We start from the raw sequence: 19,941 nt of genomic DNA on the forward strand, positions 1-19,941 counted from the left end.
AATGACTGGCTTACAAAATCAAGGATCATGGGATTGGGGGAAAAGTATTGATGTGGATTGAGAACTGGCTGGCAGGTAGAATCAGAGAGTTGGGATAAATGGCTCGTTTTCTGAGTGGCAGGCGGTGACCAGTGGGGTGCCACAGGGATCTGTACTGGGACCCCAGCTGTTGACAATTTACATTAATGATCTGGATGAGGGGATTGGATGTAATATCTCCAAATTTGCAGATGACACTAAGCTAGGAGGGGTTGTGTGCATGGAAGAGGGGGTCAGGAAGCTCCAGTGTGATTTGGATAAATTGGGGGACTTGGCAGATACATGCCAAATGCACTACAATGTTGATAAATGTGAGGTTATCCACTTTGGTAATACAAACTGGAGAGCAGATTACTATTTGAATGGCAATAGATTAAGAGATGGGGAAGTGCAGAGAGACCTAGGGGTACTTGTACACCAGTCTCTGAAGGCGAGCATGCAGGTACAGCAGGCAGTTAAAAAGGCAAATGGTATGTTGGCCTTCATATCAAGAGGGTTTGAGTATAGGAACAAGGATACCTTACTGCAGCTGTACAGGGCCTTGGTGAGACCCCACCTGGAGTATTGTGTGCAGTTTTGGTCACCTTATCTAAGGAAGGATGTTCTTGCAATGGAGGGAGTGCAGAGGCGATTCACCAGGCTGATACCTGGAATGGCAGGAATGACTTATGAGGAAAGATTGCGCAAATTGGGATTGTGCTCACTGGAGTTTAGAAGATTGAGAGGGGATCTCATAGAGACATATAAAATTCTGGCAGGACTGGACAGAATGGATGCAGATGGGATGTTTCCAATGATGGGAAAATCCAGAACCCGGGGCCATGGTTTGAGGATAATAGGCAAACCATTTAGGACCGAGATGAGGAGGAATTTCTTTACCCAGAGGGTGGTGAATCTGTGGAATTCATTGCCACAGAGGGCAGTAGAGGCAGGTTCATTAACTATATTTAAGAGGGAATTAGATATATTTCTTCAGTATAAGGGTATTAAAGGTTACAGCGAGAAGGCGGGGACGGGGTACTGAACTTTAAGATCAGCCATGATTTCGTTGAATGGCTCGAAGGCTCGAATGACCTACTCCTGCTCCTATCTTCTATGTTTCTGTGTTTCTATGGGATCTTGCTTCAGATGACAGTAATTACTCACCATGCAAGTGTGCAAGTATGTTTTCTTTTTAGACAAGTTGAATGTTAGCTCTGCAACACAAGTTAATGAGTTGGTTTGCTGTCTAATGTAATGAGTAGGTTACCTAGCTGACCACAGAATGCTAGACTCCAGTATCTGCAGAGTTTCTTCTTGACCTTTTGACTCCACTCTACAGCAGGCCATCTGACTCCGCTGTAAGAACACAGCACCAAGTTTGAATTGAACCTTAACGATTGTGTAATGTTTCCAGAAAAGTCATGATCTCAGTGTTTAGTTAACTTCTGGCATGGTGTAGACTTGGAATGATTCAAAAGATCCTCATATAAAGTCCCTTCAGACATGAACAAAATGTTCATCATTCTCCAATTTTCAGTTGAGAAAATTGTACAGTTTGGTGTTTTTGCAAACCATTATCACAATTTATTATGTAATGCTATTTTTACAAGATTGGAAGAACTTAAATTTAAAAAAAAGCATCCTATTTTCAAAGAGCTACACAGAAGTTTGATTAGTGTTGAGAAACCTTGGAGCATAACAGCCTCTGTCATAAAAATTGCACGAAGAGAGTAGTGATCCTAATATTTAGTTATGAGACACTTATTTTACATAGCTTCACTGCAAAAGCATTCCTGAGGCCAGCAGTGAGCTCTGTACATGTAAGAACAGAACTTAGTATGCTCATGCCAAATTTTGAATGTTTTGAGAATAGTACTGGCAGTGGGTCTTTCACAAAGTATTTATTGAGATTCTGTTTAATTTTCCAAAGATGTAATTGTTTGGAAATTTAGATTTCAAAGCCTTTTGTAAATCTATCTTAGCACGCTGATCATTGAATGCTCAGAAATAACTGCCCAGAAATTCAAGTGCACCTATGTGCTGGAGTCAAGTTGGAGCAGGAAACTGATCATTTTGGTCATAAAATTCACATTATAAACTTAAGTTTTGATTGGATTGTATGTTCTTAAAAACATCAATATGTTGTCTCAAATGCAGGGTCAGGACCTATGACTGGAGGGTTGGGTCACCTGGTGGATCACAATTGTTTGATTTGATCAGGACTTGGAATCAGAGAGAAGGAGGTGAGGAATCTTTTGGACTGTTTGAAGCCCTGTAAACACAGAGCAATTTAGATTAAGCCCTGAGATTGTGGGGTGTTGATCAAGTAATTAACTAGTGATCATGGAAAGATCAAGCGATTTCAGGAAGTTTGGAAAATAATAATCAAAAGAATAGCCTTTGGCTGGAAGGGATCAATGAGTCTGGAGAGGTAGTGAACACAAATGGATTATAGTTAAGTGCAGTAAAATCCCTGTATCTGGAATTCAAGGAACCGGCAAAAAAAATCGTTGAAAATAAATGGGTAAAAAATACGTAAATAATAGTTATTACTTTTCATTTCCGCTAAAAATACTGTCAAGTGATTTGATTTCTAAACTAAACTCTCCAAAGGGTGATGTAGTGCAAATATGAAGTGTCGAAGCAAGACGGTCATTTTCTCAATATGCCATCATGGTCACATTATTCTGCCTTTGTGGAAATAGAGGTTGTGCTACTGAAAGAAACAAACAACTTGCAATTATATGGTGGTGGTAAAATGGTGAAATATCCTGAAAAATCCCTTGTTGTCATTCATCGCAGGTGTTGCTCTAACATGGACTTAATCCTATCCGTGCCTCTGTTTTAGCAGTAACATATCTTTGCACTTTGTTGCAGTAATGTGCTGCTCTATTTTGGATTCTTACAGCCTTTTGGAGTTTTGGTATTCCTGCATGATGAAGAATCTGCATATTTGCCCATAAAATGTGCAGTTGAAGTCCTATCTGTTCCACTTTATAGCTTTCCTGTATGTGTCACATCTTTTGCCATCTATGACAGGGAAAATCACATCCATTTCTCTTTGTTTTTCAGTTTTGCCACTTTCAGCGTTTTATTTACACTACCTCTCGATTTTCGTCCTGCCTTAGAAGGACTTTTCATGTTGCTCCCAAGTCGAGATGTCTCTGGTTGCTTCTACACCAGTACCTCGAGTAAGTCTTGACCTGAAACATCAACCATCCTCTGCCTCCACAACTATGGCCTGACCCGCTGTGTTCCTCCAGCAGTTTGTGTTTTGATTCAGCATCTATAATCTTTTGCATCTCCAAACATCTACAGGGTGTTCTTTTGACAGAATTTACCTCATGGGACCTGTTTCATTGTATTCACACAGTTGTCTGATTTTGTCTCAACTAAAACACGAATGTCTGCAGACATCATGGTTGAAGTAAAAACTCAAAGCTGGAGAAACTCAGCTGGTCAAACAGTGTGTTGTGTATAGCAAAGATAAAAGATATATAAGCAACATTTCAGGCTTGAGCCCTTTATCAAGGTATGGTATGACTGATCTGGTCTGATCTTGTTTCTATCCCTGCATGGTTTATCTTATCTGCTCCACAGATTGTTTTAGTCCTCTCTTCATTGTATATTTTCTAGAAGTGATTTCCCATCCCACAACACACCCACAGATTCTCCCACATGCGACATTTCACTTTCATTTGTTCATCACTTTTCACAGTACAGTAAACCAGTGGTTCTCACCTTTTTCTTTCCACTCACATACCACTTTAAGTATTGCCTATACCATAGGTGCTCTGTGATTAGTAAGGGATTGATTAAGGTGGTATGTGAATGGAAATAAAAAGTTTGAAAACGACTATTTTAATCGTACCTAATTGTCTCATTATGTGCATGGTTTCATAACTCCAAAGGAAATGAGCCAATGTCAATTTTTCTCAAGCAAAATATTTCAGTAACAATTGAGCCTAGAACAGTGATTCTCAATTTTCCCTTTGCACTCACATACCACCTTAAGAAATCCCTTACTAATCACAGAGCACTGATGACATAGGGATTACTTAAAGAGGTATGTGAGTGGAAAGAAAATGGTTGAGAACCACTGATCTAGGACAATGGAGTTGTTCAAGGAGGATATTGTGGTGAATCTGTGTCTTGCTGTCAGTCTTTTGCTGTGCTTAGTCTGCTTTACTGACTGGATGTGTATTATCTCAACCACTAAAGAAACTCCCCTTGGGTATAACTGTGTATGCACCCATTATCGTTCATTATTGTACCACTAGTTTCTGCTAATAAAAGCCATGATTCCTGGTTAACTACAAAGCCTTCGTCTTCTTCATTAACTGGCACTTCAGATATCTAATTAAACAAAAGGATCTTTGCTTGTTTTCATATTGTGGTGGAACTTGGTACTGTGGGCATGTCCTCACTGGGCTGGGCAGGCTGGCCTGCCATCTGTACCTGTAGCTCCTCCCCATAAGATCCCCTAATAAAGACCAAGAGCCCTAGTCTCCTCCCTCATACCTATCTTGGACATGAGCCAGTGGCATTTAGAGCAATGTCTGGGTCTTCTTATCAATACTTGCTTTGTATCTGTGAATAGTCATTGATCGTGCCACAATTTATTGATCAGAATTTTAAAGTGCCCTGGACAAGGCAATCCGACTGGAGAAGCTGGAGATTGAACCAGAGGCCTCCATAAAATTTGACATATGGCTACACTGTTTGAAGGCCTACCTGAGGCAACATGAAATCACAGCCGATAGTGATCTCTATGACCTGCTCTTCGCAGCAGTGGGCCACTGAACATACCAATTAATTCGCAACTGCACTGGATACAAAGAGGCAATAGCCCTACTCTGACAGTAGTACGGAGCCCCAAGGAACATGGTGTACGTTTGCTTACAGCCTTGACTCCTGACGCCAGGGTCCAGGTGAGTCAGTTGATGATTTTGTGAGGGCCATGCGAGAGTTGGGACGAGACTGCGGGTGCCAGGACATTGCTGCAGCAACCTAGCAGGAGGAGCTCATTCGCGATGTGCTAGTCGCTGGACTCTGCTCCCATCAAATGCAGGAATGACTCCTGGAGAAAGGCAATCGGTCCCTACAGGAAGTGGTGCCGATGGCCCGAGCAATGGAGACTGCTCAAAAGAACGCAAAGGCCTACTCAGCAGGCCATGTGACCACCAGGTGGGGAGAATGGGTGGTGCCATCTTAGGACTTGGGGGGGGGGGCGCCCTGACTGCCACTGCCACCGCCAAGCACACAAGGTGCAACTACTGTGGCCAAAGCAAACACCCATAAAAGTACTGCTCAGCTCGTAGTGCGACTTGATCGAACTTCTGGAGGAAAGGATACTATGCCAGGGTATGTCGCTCTAAGACCCTCTCTTGCAGTGCCGCATGTGGACCGCAACCCACGTCGCCATCTTGGGCCAACCCACTTCAGTCGTCATTTCCAGTTGCTGAGAACCAAACTTCTGGGCCAAGGGCACAACACAGACTTCACTGTATGTGATCCATGGGAGCAGCCATCTTACAATCTCCCAGGTGGCCATCTTGGCAGCAGCTGACCCAATAACATAGCAGCAGTGACTCGGACAGTGAGCTGACATTGGCTTCCATCATGCTGGACCAGAGTAGACCATACCAGCTGGGACGATTGATGATGAACATTGAGGTAAGTGGACACACCACTGGCTGCCTGATCGACACGGGAAGCACCGAGAGCTTCATACACCCGGGCACAGCCAAACTTTATTCCCTGACCATGTCCCCAACCAAGTGCAAGGTAGCACTAGCTTCCAAATCCTTCTCTGAGGAAATCCATGGGAGATGCACCATGATCCTAACCACAGGGGGCACAAAATATAAGAACTTAAGCACACCTCTGCACATCCTTTATACTGGGGCTGGATTTCCAGTGCCAGCTTAAGGGTGTGCTGATGCAGTTTGATGGGCCCCACCCCTCCCTCACAGCAGTAATATCCAATTCCGGGAGGACCCTCCTCTCCCCCGAAGAGGCCTAATCACTCATCCTAACGCTGGGGCAGGATCCCAACCTGATGACTGGCCACACTCTGGGTCCCTCCGGCTCCGTTGTTCCAAAACCTCAACCCAGACTGCAAACGTGTTGCCACTAAGAGCAGGCGATACAACCCCAAGGACAGGGAATTCATTAAGTTGAAGGTGGAGCGGCTACTGGTGGAGGGCGTAATAGGACTGAGTTACAGTCCCTGGAGGACGCAAGTAGTGGTGGTGAAGAGTGGAGAGAAGTACTGGATGGTGATAGACTACAGTCAGACCATCGACTGGTTCACCTTATTGGACACCTACCCTTTGCCCCGCGTAGCTGATATGTTGAATTAGATCGCCAAATACAGGGTATTCTCAACCACAGACCTCAAATCGGCATACCACCAAATCCCAATTCACCCAAAAGACCAGCCGCACACGGCCTTTGAGGCCAATGGCCGACTCTATCATTTCCTATGGGTCCTATTTGGCCTCACGAATAGGGTTTCGGTGTTCAAAAGGGAACACGGTGGATGACAATGAACTAAAGGCTATGTATCCATATCTGGACAATGTCACCATCTGTGGCCATGACCAGAAGGAACACGACGAGAACCTGTAGAGGTTCCTGACTACTGCAAAGGCCCCCAATCTCACATACAATAAGAAAAAGTGCCTGTTTAGCACCAAGCAGCTGGCATCGCCCTTACCCCAAGTGCATATTGCCCCTTCTGGAACCACCTCTGCCACAGAACCCCAAGGCTTTAAAAAGGTGCCTGGGCTCTTCTTGAATTATGCCCAATGGATCCCCAACTATGCAGACAAGGCCCAACCCCTAGTGAAAACCACTAAATTTCCCCCATCAGCAGAAGCCCGTGAGGCTTTCGAGGGCATCAGGGATGAGATTGCCAAAGCACGGATTAATCTATCCCATTCCAAGTGATGCCTCCAACTTCGCTCTGGCCACCACACTGAACCAAGCTGGCAGACCAGTAGCATTTTTCCCCCGCACCCTCCAAGCCCCCAAATGCAGGCACTCTGCCATTGAGAAGGAAGCACAAGCTATAGTGGAGGCAGTGTGCCATTGGAGGCACCACTTGGCCAGCAGACCATTCACTTTACTGATGGACCAGAGAGCTGTCGCTTTTATGTTTAACAATAAACAGCGGGGTAAAATCAAAAATGACAAGATCATGAGGTGGAGAATTGAGCCTGCAATTATGAAATCTTGTACCAGACAGGCAAGATCAATGAACCACCTGTCCAGGGGAACCTGCACCAGGGTGCAAGTTGATCGCCTCCATGCCCTCCCCATGATAGCTTCTGCCACCCCAGGGTCACAAGGCACTACCATTTTGTGAGAGCCTGTAACCTCCCCTACTCAGTGGAAGAAGCCAGGAAACTGACTCGCAATTGCCCAGTCTTTGCAGAAAGCAAGCCACAATTTTACAGACCAGAGAGAGCCCACCTCATCAAGGCCACTCACCCCTTCAAACATTTCAGCAAGGACTTCAAGGGGCCCCTCCCGTCCATGAATCGGAATATCTACTTCCTGAGTATCATGGACAAGTACTCATGTTTCCCATTCACTATCCCCTGCCCCCACCTGACCACATCCACAGTCATTAAAGCACTCCACACAATATTCACTCTGTTTGGATACCCCAATTATATTCATAGTGACCAGAGATTTTGCCTTCATGAGGGAGGAGTTGCGGCAATACTTCCTTTCCAGGGGCATAGCTATGAGCAGAACCACCAGCTACAACCCCCACGGGAATGGGCAGGTGGAGAGGGTTCGATCTGGAAGGCAGTCCTTTTGGTCTGATAGGGATGCCCATATCCCAATGGCCAGAGGTCCTTCCAGAAGCGCTGCATGCTTCCAGGTTCCTACTTTGCACTGCAACTAGCACAACACCACATGAAAAATTGTTCTTCTTCCCTAGGTTGGCATCAGGAACCACGCTGCTGGTCTGTTCTGGTCAGGGCCGATGCTTCTCCAGAAGATGTTAGAATGCACAAGGCAGCCCCATTGGTCAAGGACGTTCACCTCCTGTATGCGAACCCCCAGTATGTGCTGGTAAGGTACCCAGATAGATGGAACAATACAGTGTCCATGGAGACTCAGATGGCATCTGTTTAAACAAAAATTGTTTGGGGTCAGCAGGCTTATCAGAGGAATTGGATCATAAAACTTTTGAAGAGATAAACATCAAAAGACAGGAATGATGTCATGTCATGTGGTAAAGACACTTTAAGTCAACTTTATTTATCGTTCACACCATGCTTGCATAGCATTTCTCCAGGACCAAGGAGCATATTTACATAGATATAAGTTAGGAAAACAGTTAACACATTAAGGTATTAAGACATATACACTGAAAGTCCACAGTGCTCTATGAACATTTGTACTAGAAGTTCAGGAGCCTGTTGGCTTGGGGGGAAAAGCTGCTTCCCATTCTGGACGTAAGGACCAGAGTGCTTCGGTAGCTCCAAGACAGAAGGCATTGTTGAATATTAAGACACTAATTTCAAACGAAAGTGAAAATGCCTTACCATCTTGTAGGTAATACAGCATTGAAGAAGATGCTTGACCATCCTGTAAGTTACACAGGATTGAAATACCGTGGCCTCTAGAGAGAGAGAGAGAGAGAGAGAGAGAGAGAGAGAAAGAGAGGGGTGCTGTCCTATATTGTATGCTTTTTTAATCATGGGAGATACGACAATGAAGAGGAGCTACTTCACTGTCTATTTGCAAAAGAGTGCAGTTCTACTGTGTCCATTTCTACAAACCCTTGCCTGGGTTTGTGAAATCATCGAGTAGAAATCACAAGTAATGAAACCTCCATGCAAGAGGGGGAAATTATTTGTATGAAGAATTCTCTGAAAACTACTCTACCAGAATGTCATGAGTTGAGAAGTCTCACACTTACTCCATAAATGCTGTTGAGAAACAATTTAAAGAATCTGAATTTCAAAACAAAAGTGACTGAATTTTAAAATCCTCTCTTTAGAATTAGGCCTGACCAGTAATGATTTTGGTTTTACCACACATACACATACAGTAGGAAGTGTTATGTTATTAATAATTAATAATAAAAATCATTGTTTTGAAGATACCATTGTCTTGATGAATTTCCATTATGGCTGCTGGTTTAGTTCATAACAAGGGGTTTACTGCATTTTCAATACTGGCAGCAATTTCTTTGCCTTACATATCAGTGTATGTTCTGCTAATGGATATCCAACATTTTGAGACTTGATTTGCATCTCTTTTAATTTTCATTTTTTTTAAAATTTATCAATGGTTTCAAGGTTATGCAACTTGGACCAAGGAGGGTGACTGATGTCTTGAGCTTGGGTTTACCACTGGACAGGGGGCTGTGACCCACAGAAGTTAAAGGGGGCTGTGGCAATGTAAGAGGTGCAGGATCCATGGGCACTCCACATCTCTGAAGGGACTTGTTTTCTCTTTTTCATCTTGATTGCAGCACTGGACTAGAGACACCTCTTTTTATGTCTTTACAGGGCAAAGGAAAACAAATTTAGGTGTTTTGTGTACATGAAAATAAAGAAATCTTGAATATTAACAGTCTCATGTAGCTATTGTACCTATTTGCTCAGGGTAGTTTCTATATTCCGGAAAGTTTCTGATCTTTGGTGAATAAGTCCTGCAAATTTTCATCACTTTTCGTGGAAATTTGCCAAGTATCAAAGGCTTTCCTGTTCTTGGTTGCATGTCATAGAACTATTACGAACTAATAAACCTTTAAAAGAACAGCAATGGAAAATTCACCAATGGTAAATTCAAAATAAGTTTTATTAAACCATTAATAACATTTCTTACTTATCTCTAAACTTAACTCTAAATTAACCCCACTATATGCAATTGTAAATGTGAATGTTCATTAAAATCCAAAACAATCACAGTTTAAACTTGATTCTGAAAAAGTCACTTTTAAAAGTCCAGTTTCAAATATCTTGTTGACTTCAGGATCCTTTTGAAACGCAGTTCAGAAGTAATTCTGAAGAACTTTTAAACATTATATTTTCAGATCTCTTTCAACTCATGGTTCTCTTGAGCTGTCTTTCACAGAGATATTCTTCAAACAGGAGTGACACAAATGAGAATTGATCTTATTTAAAAGCCACTTCTGTTGTATCTCCTGTGAACAGGATAATACAAGTCCTGTCTTTCCAGGAAGTTGTTTTCTTCTTCTTCTTCAGTTTTCTTCTAAAGAGTCATGGAGTTTCCTTCCATGATGATGCTGCCCTCTTTAGTTTCAAAAGAACAGTTGGAAATGGGTTTCCCTTTTGAAATCCACTTATTTTCTGTATTCCCCTTTTATTAAGAATAACACAATAACAGCACCTATCATGGTTAGTGTAATTCCACCCTGTCTTTCACAAGGCTCCAACTCTTGTGGGGTTCACAGGGTCTTGACTTCTGAACTGCTCCAAAAAAAATGTCTGAATTTGACAATATATTTCTCCAAATCATATGACATTTACATAATCAATGAGGTCAGTCTCAATTCTTAGAAAGCACATGACGATGTACTGGAATCCTTAACAGTTTTAGTTTCATTTCTGCAAAACTTCTCGTCTTTTCCAAAACCACTTCATATCCATGGCAATCTCTGACCTTATCTCTGTTCAAGAGGCTCAATTGTTTTTAAGATACACATCTTGAGTTTCAATTAAGAACACTTCTATTCCATTATGGCTCTGCTTTCCAGACGCTGCAACTCTGAAAGAACACCTCACTTCTCAATATATTGTATGGGTGTGTGTAAACCTGGACCAGCCCACAACTAAGTTTTTAAGAATATATTTAATTCTATAATTTACTTTACGAAGACATTTTCATGTGGAATATAGCTTAACGTTAACCAAAGTATTAGTATTAACACAGATCCATTACAGAACATAGAATATAGAACTGTACAGCACAGGAACAGGCTCTTTGGCCCACAATATCTGCACCAAACATGATGCACAATTCAGCTCAATCTCTTCTACTGGCACATAATTCATGTCCCTTCATTTCCTGCACATTCATGTGTCAATGTAAAAGTCTCTTAAACATGACTTGTATCTGCTATTATTGTCATGAACAAGCAAGTCAACCTTTTCATTTTACAGGTAAATTGCAAAGAGTGCGCAATGTATTTCAATGATTTCATTTGACATCTTTATGTATGATACAATGCTGTGTGACCATTCAGATATAAAAACATCTCAACTTTGATAACCAGATCAATAGAAAATGTGAAGTCTTCCTTCTGCTTCAGTCCTCAGACAAGTTACAAGCCTTGTAATCCAACTATTCAAATCTTTTTATTTGTTTCATCATGTGCCATTCACCTAATCCACATAGTTCAAGCTCTTAGTTCACATTTATATATTTTCTCAATTAGGAAGGTTCATGCTCAGCATTCAGTATTTAGATATTAAAATATCCAGATGCCATTTATCCGCATTATTTCTCAAAGATAGTGAAGAAATAGTAATCCAAATTAATAAGGCTATTTTGTTAAATTATTTAAAAAACAGCAATTTCCTGCACAGCTTCAGCAAAAATTCACACAAAACGTTGTTCCAAATCAGAAAGCAGGCAGTCACATTATGTAATCCTCAACCTTAAAATAACAATGATTTACCAACCAGTCCTACAAATGGTACACATTGCACCCTTGAAACAAACTGTAAAAGGAAATACAGTAGTTACATCCTCACTAGAGTAGAAGTTGGACAAACTGGTATTGTTTTCTCTGGAGCATCAGAGGCTGAGGGCAGAAATGATAGGACTTGATAACATTATGAACAGGCACTGAAGTATTTCTTTGAAAAGGTTGGAAATGTAAAGTTTAAGATGAGGGGGAATGTTGAAAGAAGATGGGCAAGGCATCGAGTTCAGTCGGTGGGGAAAGGGCGATGTTGGAGGCAGAACATGGATGGAGATGGAGCATGTGCAGGCAGACGGGATTAATTTAATTCGCCATCAGGCTCGAAGGCTTCCAAATGGTCACCTTCTGACTGGGCTGTGCCTTTCTAGAACAGATCATTGCGGTGAATGTTTTACATTGGGATCCAATCGACAAAATGGTTGACAACACCTTAGATGAAAACATTCAGAGCGGCGGTCGCTGCATTTGCCTTGGCTTTTTCAGCACGACCTAAAAATAGATTTGAACACGTCACGTCTCGGTAATCAAAAGAAAAGCTTCTGGCTGAAGGGAAGAATGCAATGCTCTAAACTGCATCATCACAAGCTTTAGGTGTTTCTTTGATCATCACCTACGTGACATTTTCTCATTACCCAGGTTGTCGCACAGACTGAGGCAGGTGAGAGAGGGTGGGAAGGAGCAATGGTGGCTGCAACACTGACATCACCCACTCGGATTGGCTCCTGGTGATTTCATCCCAGTAACATCCGGGCCCAAATTGCCTCAATGCTCTCGGCTGGGCGACGACCCATTCGTCATGAGCTTCAACCCTTGATCGACCGGCGGTCCGGCCCAATCGGCGAGGGCGCTGGCCTCATTGGCACCAATGAGAAACGGCGGCTGGCAAAGGGGGCGGGCTTCAAAATGACGACCTCAATTATATGGTTGACGTATAAAATGGTTCGGCGAAGTTCCGCATCAGTTTCCGTCGTCTGGAGCGGGAGGGAAGGGCGAAAACGCACACAAGTTGGATTGCATAGTTGGTTGAAGGTGCCCGCCCGCCCAAGCCGCAGCTCCAGTGCGCGGTGAGCACTGGTGGCGTCGGTTTCTTTTTTTCGACGCCCCCCCCCCCCCGCCAAAAAAAAATCTCCGATTTGATGTCCGCCTGAGACGTCATTAAAATGTCCGAAAATGTCCGCTGCTGTCAGCTGCAGGCATGACTGAGTGACAGTACGGTATAAACAAGGATCCTGAAGAATTTTAAAGAAAATAATAATTAACCTCGTGTGTGTGTGAATCTGAAATCGGGAACTTCACGAGAGAGGCAGGGAAAAAGAGAGGCGTAAGTAGCCGTGTTTCACTAAGTGGGGAAGTCGCCGTGTCGATGGATGTCTACCAACCCCCCCCCCCCCCCCCACCCCCACCTCCCACCTCTTCGCCTCGGTTTCCCCTCACCCGGCCCTCGCCTCACCCCAGACTCCTTCCTCGCCCGGCCCGCTTCTCACGCCGGAGATCCGGCTCGGGACAGGGCCTAGGCCCAAACCATTTGTGTGGCTCAACATTCAAGCCAGGGCTGTCCCATTCGCGCTTTGTATGTTGTGGGGGAGGGGGTTTGCCAGTTGCCAAAAACGGATTTAGGATAAAGGTGTTCCAAATGCATTATTGTTCAAATTATCCGAATAATGTGTTGCTTACAATGACATTTAACTGAGGAACAGGTAGACCTGACAAAAGGTCATTGCCAATCTCTTGTGTGTAATAGTCTCAGATTTCCATTTGAAATGAGAATAGAGTTAAAGCAGGATCAAGGTGTTCTTTAACCCTGACTTCATGAGGTATTAAATGTGCTGTGTTTCCATTGGTTTTAAATCCAATTTATTTTTTAATGCAAACATACAAATGAGTATGTCATCCATGCATTTTTTTTCTCTCATCATTAATGATATTCCTGTCATGTCCTTAAAATTCACAGCTTTAGATTCTGGAGATGCTTGGTTGCATTTAATGTATTCTATAAACAATCATCTCGGTGGATTTGATAAGCTCAACAACTTATTGTGTGGTGGGCCAGGTTGTGGACCAATAAGATGTGCACCGTATCAGTGTTTATGACTTTGTAAGATCCTTGGTGTTCATTTATTAATGGGAAAACTCAAACTTCTCAATTTAGATTAAGAGATCTAGATCTATCTGGAGATATAATGAAATTGGTGCTGTGGCTCTCACCAAAGTGTGCGTTGGGGTGGGGTGTAAAAACAGTGTTCATTTTTTTAAAAAAAACTAATTTTTGAGTTGTTATTGAGTGTGGAAGTGGTAATCATTCAAGTGCATTAAAAACAAACTGTTTAAAAACAATTTAGCTAAAATAAGTCAACTGAATAAATAAATATACAGCATCACTGAATGCTGAATACATGTTTGAAGATAAATGTTTGCCAAGTGTAAAATGACAAGTTTACATACTGTTTAAGAAATAGGAAAAAAGGAGAATCCAACATTTAAAGTCTATTAGGATATTCTGAATTTTTTTTCCACCAATATATTACTTTTGAAATGTAAGTTCTACTGTAATTTTGAAAACAACAACATAGCATAAACTTGCATATTGATGACGATAGAGTTGTGTCATCCCAAATATTACTATAACTAATTGTGGTGAATGATTGCTTGGTGTGTGCCATTTAGCAGATGGCGGGGTCAGTTAGCATGAGCCTTTTAACGTGGGGAGCGGCAACCATTCCTTGGTGCAAGCCATTTAGCAGGCAGCGAGTTGGGGGTTGACACTAGCCTTTTAATGCAGCAGGTGGTGATGATTGCTTGGTGCAAACTTTTTAGCGGTCATGGAATCCGTTGGCGCAAGCCCTTTAATGCGGTGGGTGGTGATGATTGCTTAGCGAGAGCTGTTTAGTGGACGGTGGGGTTAGTTGGCAGGCGCCCTTTTACATGGGGAGAGTCGACAATTGCTTGGCGTGAGCCGATTAGCAGATGGTGCCCACTCCCTGACGTGTAACTCATCGTCCTGCATCTGCCAGCTGCACGGAGCAGGCCTTCATCCACCCTCAGGTACCCAGCTGGTTTGGCTCCTGCTGCGGCAGAGGGGAAATTTGCGGAGGGTAGATGGTCTTGGTGATTCTGCCCCAGGGAACAGGGGGCCTTGTGGTGGAGGCCAGGGGTGGGGGGCTGGGGGAACTGCTGCACCCGACTCTGGGTTCATTCCCACCCCCAATTATGACTTCAGTCTGCTGCTACACTGATAGGACACTTGGACAAGGTGAAGGGAGTGAAGTTTAAGGAAGACATCATGTTTTTTTTAAACAGAGTTGTGTGTGCCTTGAATGCCTTGCCAGGGATGGTGGTGGAGGCTGAATCATTAGGGCCACATGGACATGGATGAAAGAAAAATAGAGGGTTATGAGGAGGGAAGGGTTTAGAATTTTTTTTGGTAGGAATAGATAGGTTGGCACAACATTGAAGTCTGAAAGGCTTACACTGTGCTGTAATGTTCTATCTATTTCTTATTTATCCCTGACCTGAAATGCATCATTGCAGTTTTTGGAAGGAATATGGTTGAACTCGTTGCTTGAATTTTTCCTGTGGATTATTTTTTGATAAATTATCGTCAGTTCTGTTCAGACACTGTACATTACATACTTCAAGCAGAGACCATCGAAAACTTCAATTACATAATGTCTGTGTTTTGGGATGCATTTCATTTATGGTAGCATCATTGCGGCCCGCCATTCAACCACTGACCCACGCATGGTAAAAGGTTGCCTGCCCCTGTTGTATTCACACGAAATAGGGAAGTTATTATGAAGTCATATAAAACACTCACTTGAGTATCATGTTCAATTTTGGTTCCTAAATTTAGGTGCAGGTCCCTGGGAATATTGAACCTGCATGCTTTCTTCTACAGTGATTTGGAAAGATAATATTGGTTTATCATTGCTGGGTGTAATCCTGAAATTCTTATCTAAAGTCACCTTGGGAGTATCTTCTCCAAAAGGACTGCATTATCTAAGAGGACAGTTCATTACAACTTAATGACAATTAAGATTAGGGAACAAGTTCTGTCCTTCCCAGTGACTCATGAAAAATTAAATCTTCAGACTTGTGAAGCAATGGTTCTTTGTTTTTTTGGGAAAGAATTAAGAGATGTACAAGATAATGACTCATTTTGAGAGGGTAATTAGTAGGATCATGCTTTAAATACAAGGGATATAGATTTGTTTTTGAACAAAATGTAGAATAAATTAAATTTATCTAGTTAGAAGGATGTAACTGGTGGGGTGCCCAAAGGATCAGTTCTTGGCCCCTATTAAATCCTACTTGTATTAGTAATCTGGAGGAGATAGCAGAGTGCAAGATATCCAAGTTACCTGACAACAAAGAAATAGCTGGGAGGGTAAGTTGTGATAGGATATTTGAACTGTGTAACAGGATACAGATAGTACATTCACAAAATGTTGTAGGAACTTTGTGTGCCAGGCAGCATCCATGAAAGGTATAAGATCATCGATGTTTTGGTCTGAAATCCTGCAAGAAATGATCAGATGACCAAATAAAAGGGGAAGGAGCACAGGTTGGCAGATGATTGGTGAATATAGGTGGGAGAGAGGAAGAAATGGGGGAAAAAAAACTATGTGGAAGAGGTTAAGGAAGATGCACTTTGATAGGGGGAAGGAATGGGAAGCTGGAGGAAGGAAGGTGTGGGTTACAGGTTGGTAGAGATGGTGGGGGAGAGGAAAGAGATGGAAAGGAGTAGGAAGAATGGGATCAAAGAAATAAGCAAGTTGGGGTTTTCATCATTATCTCATCTCCATTTTGTTCCCCTTCCCAACTACATCTGTGACACCTTGCATTCTCTCCAAGATCACAAAATGAAGGAACAGAAGTAGGCCATTTGGCCCATCAAATGCTCTGCAAACTCACCCTGGGCTAAACTGTTCTCACTTCTAGTTCCCATTTCCTGCCCTTTCCCCATAATCCCTTTATACCTTGACTAATTAGATACCTGTCAATCTCTCCTTTAAATTCCCCCAATGATTGGGCCTCCTCAGCTGTATGTGGCAACAAATTCCACAAATCCATGATCCTTTGGCTAAAGAAATTTCTCAGTTGTAAATGGGTACGTTCCAATTCTAAGACCATGCCCTCTTGTCCTGAATACACCCACCAAAGGAAACAACTTATTCACATCTACTCTGCCCAATCCTTTTAGCATTCAATATGTTTCTGAGATCTCCTTTCATTCCTCTATACTCCAACGAATATAGTCCAAGAACCTCTAAATGCCCTCATATGTGGGCCCCTGTGTTCCAGAAACCATCCTGGTAAATCTTTTCTGTTCTCTCCAACATTATTACATCCCTTCTAAGATGAGGGGCCCAAAACTGCACACAGTACTCCAAATGAGATCTCACCAATGCACCATAGACCCTCAGCAACTCCTCTTTACTCTCACACGCTATTCCTCTTGAAACAGCATTTGTTTTTTTTACTGATGATCCAACCTGGTGGTTAACTTTTAGGTTATGCTGCACAAGGACCCCCAAGTCCCTTTGCACTTCTGAATTTCTAATTTTCTCCACAAATAATAATCAGCCTGTTTATTTCCTCTTAGAAAATATACATTCGTACTTTTCTCAACATTGTATTTCATTTGGCATTTCTTTGCCTACTCTGCTAAGTTGTCCAAATCTCTCTGCAACTTTTTGGTTTCTTCAACACTTACTTCTCCACTGATCTTGAAGCTTTCTGCAAATTTAGCCACAAAACCATTTAATCCATAATCTAAATTATCAATATATACTGTTTTTTAAAAAAATAGGAGCCCCAACACTGACCCCTGTGGAACACCACTAGTAACTGGCAACCAGCCAGAACACAATCCTTTTATTCCCACCGTTTTCTTCCTGCCTATCAGCGTGTTCCACCAAATCTAATATATTTCCTGTAATTCCATGGGCTCTCATCTAATTATGCAGCCTCTGATGTGGCACCTTATCGAAGACCTTTTGAAAAATACACAGTGTCCATCCTATCTGAGATTTCCTCAAAGAATTCCATGAGGTTGGTCACGCATGATCTTCTGTTCATGAACTCATGCTGGCTTGGACCTATCATGCCATGCACCTCTTCGTATTTCATAACCTTATCTTTGAAGATTGACTCCAATAACTTCACAACTACTAATGTAAGACTAAAAGCCCTATAATTTCCTTTTTTTTTTTGCTGCCTCTCTCCTTTCTTAAACTGAACTACATTTGCAACTTTCCAATCCTCTGGAACCATGCCAGAATCTATTGATTTCTGGAAAATCAATTCTAATGCCGCCACAGTCTCCAAAGCCACCTCCTTCAGAACCCATGGGTGCATCTCATCCGGTCTGGGAAATTTACAGTATCTATTTTAGTCCATTTAGCTTACCAAGCATGACCTCTCTAGTAATATTGACTGTATTTCTATTTCTTGAGACCTCTATCAGATATACTGCTATTGTCTTCCTCAGTGAAGACTGATGCAAAATACTCATTTAGTTCTTCTGCCATCTTTGTTACCCATTATAATTTCTCCAGCATTATTTTCAATTGTCCCATATGTACCCATTTAATAAATATTTAAAAAAACTTTGTATCCTTTTGTAAGTTATTTGCCAACTTCCTTTCATAATTCATCTTTCTTAATGACTTTCTTTGTCTTTTTCTAAGTTTTTAAGTTTCCACTAGTTTTTGCTTCCTTGTATGCCCTCCTTTTTGTTCTTATTTTAGTCGTAACTTCTCGTTACCCACATTTGAGTCATTTTTCCATTCATGATTTTTTTTCTTGGAATATCTATCCTGCAAATAAATATCCTCCAATTTTGCTCTGCTGTCCCCCCCCCCCCCATATAGCTTATTTTCTAGTTAATTTGTGCCAGTTCCTCTCTCATAACTCTGTAGTTTCCTTTGTTCCAATGAAATAATGACATGCCTCATATTAGCTTTTCATTTTCATATTTGAAACTGAACTCAATTGCGTTATGATCACTACTTCCTAAGGATTCCATTATCTTTAACTTCCTAATCATCTCTGGTTCATTACACATCACCCACATAAAACTGCTGATCCTTGGTGGGCTTATCAATAAGCTGTTCCAAAAAGCCATCCCTTAGGCATTCTACAAACTGAGATCCAGTACCTTCCTGACTTTCCCAATCCTCTTGTGTTAAAATCCCCCATAATTATTTTCACATTTTTCTTATGACATGCTTTTTCCATTTCCAGCTGTAACTCGTAGTCCACTTCCTGGCTGCTGTTTGGGGGCCTGTAAACAACTGCCAATAGGGTCCTTTTACCCTTGCCATTTCTTAACTCAACCCATATGGATTCTACCCCATCTGATCCTATGTCCCTTCTTTCTAGTGATTTAACATCATTGTTAAATGGGTGGCCAGGCCACCCTCTCAACCTATCTTCCTGTACAGTACACTGTACCCTTGGCCATTCAGCTCCCAATCACGTTCATCATTAAGCCGTCTCGGTGATGGCTACAATGTCATATCATTTAATGTGTAACTGTCCTCTACTTTATTCCTAATGCACAATGCATTCAAGTACAGTACTCTTCAACCAATATGTGTTACTGATTCAGCTGTCTTTCTATTGTTTAGTAAATTATCCTGTTTTTTCACCTGCCTGTCTTTTTTGCTTTCTTTGCTGCACATTATTTTTGACTTTTTTCTAACTTCCTCTTTCTCAACCCAAACTCCCCGATTCCCTTCTATCCTAATCACTACACTCACATTCTGATTCCCACTCCCTCCTTGCCAAACTGGTTTAAACCCTCCCCAACTGCTCGAGCAAACCTTTAACAACTTCATTTTCCAGCCCTGTCTTCCTGATGTCCATAATGGATGTGCAATCCCTGTTTACTTCTGTTCCCCAAAAGGAAAGCCACAAGGGTCTCCTGGCAAATACCTAACCACTTCCCCTCCACCACCATCCTCCTCCAACTGGCCAAACTGGTACTCACTCTTTTTCAATCTTTTATTAACATTTCATAATGTACACAGCACAAGAATAGAAATAACACAATTAAAATGGTATGTCCAGGCCAACATAGTATAAGTATAAATATAAATTCCAAAGAGTGACAATGTGACATATTAGAAATAATTCTCCTGACAAAGAAAACAGATAATGGAATATTTATAATATATTTTTTTAAAAACCCAAATAATCTACAAAAAAATCCCCCC

General features: G+C 42.0%; 1 protein-coding gene and 1 long non-coding RNA gene across 13 annotated transcripts in view; one reads left to right on the forward strand and one right to left on the reverse strand.

Annotated features, from left to right (window-relative positions):
* Positions 1 to 7,677: 7,677 nt before the first annotated feature.
* On the reverse strand, positions 7,678 to 13,297 carry LOC138760466 (uncharacterized). The gene is made up of 3 exons (XR_011355626.1): positions 13,173 to 13,297; positions 12,355 to 12,693; positions 7,678 to 8,167 (listed from the first exon to the last, which is right to left on the reverse strand). It is a non-coding gene; the product is annotated as an uncharacterized lncRNA (long non-coding RNA).
* Positions 12,612 to 19,941, forward strand: part of ppm1ba (protein phosphatase, Mg2+/Mn2+ dependent, 1Ba) — a 187,381-nt gene continuing 180,051 nt past the window's right edge. For 5 of the 12 annotated variants that reach the window (XM_069931074.1, XM_069931077.1, XM_069931075.1 and 2 more), the window contains exon 1: positions 12,807 to 13,043. The gene's annotated coding sequence lies outside the window, so the exon portion shown is untranslated. The other 7 variants (XM_069931068.1, XM_069931066.1, XM_069931081.1 and 4 more) reach the window with 5 other exon arrangements.

Source organism: Narcine bancroftii, chromosome 4 (assembly GCF_036971445.1).
Source record: "Narcine bancroftii isolate sNarBan1 chromosome 4, sNarBan1.hap1, whole genome shotgun sequence".
NCBI lineage: Eukaryota > Metazoa > Chordata > Chondrichthyes > Torpediniformes > Narcinidae > Narcine > Narcine bancroftii.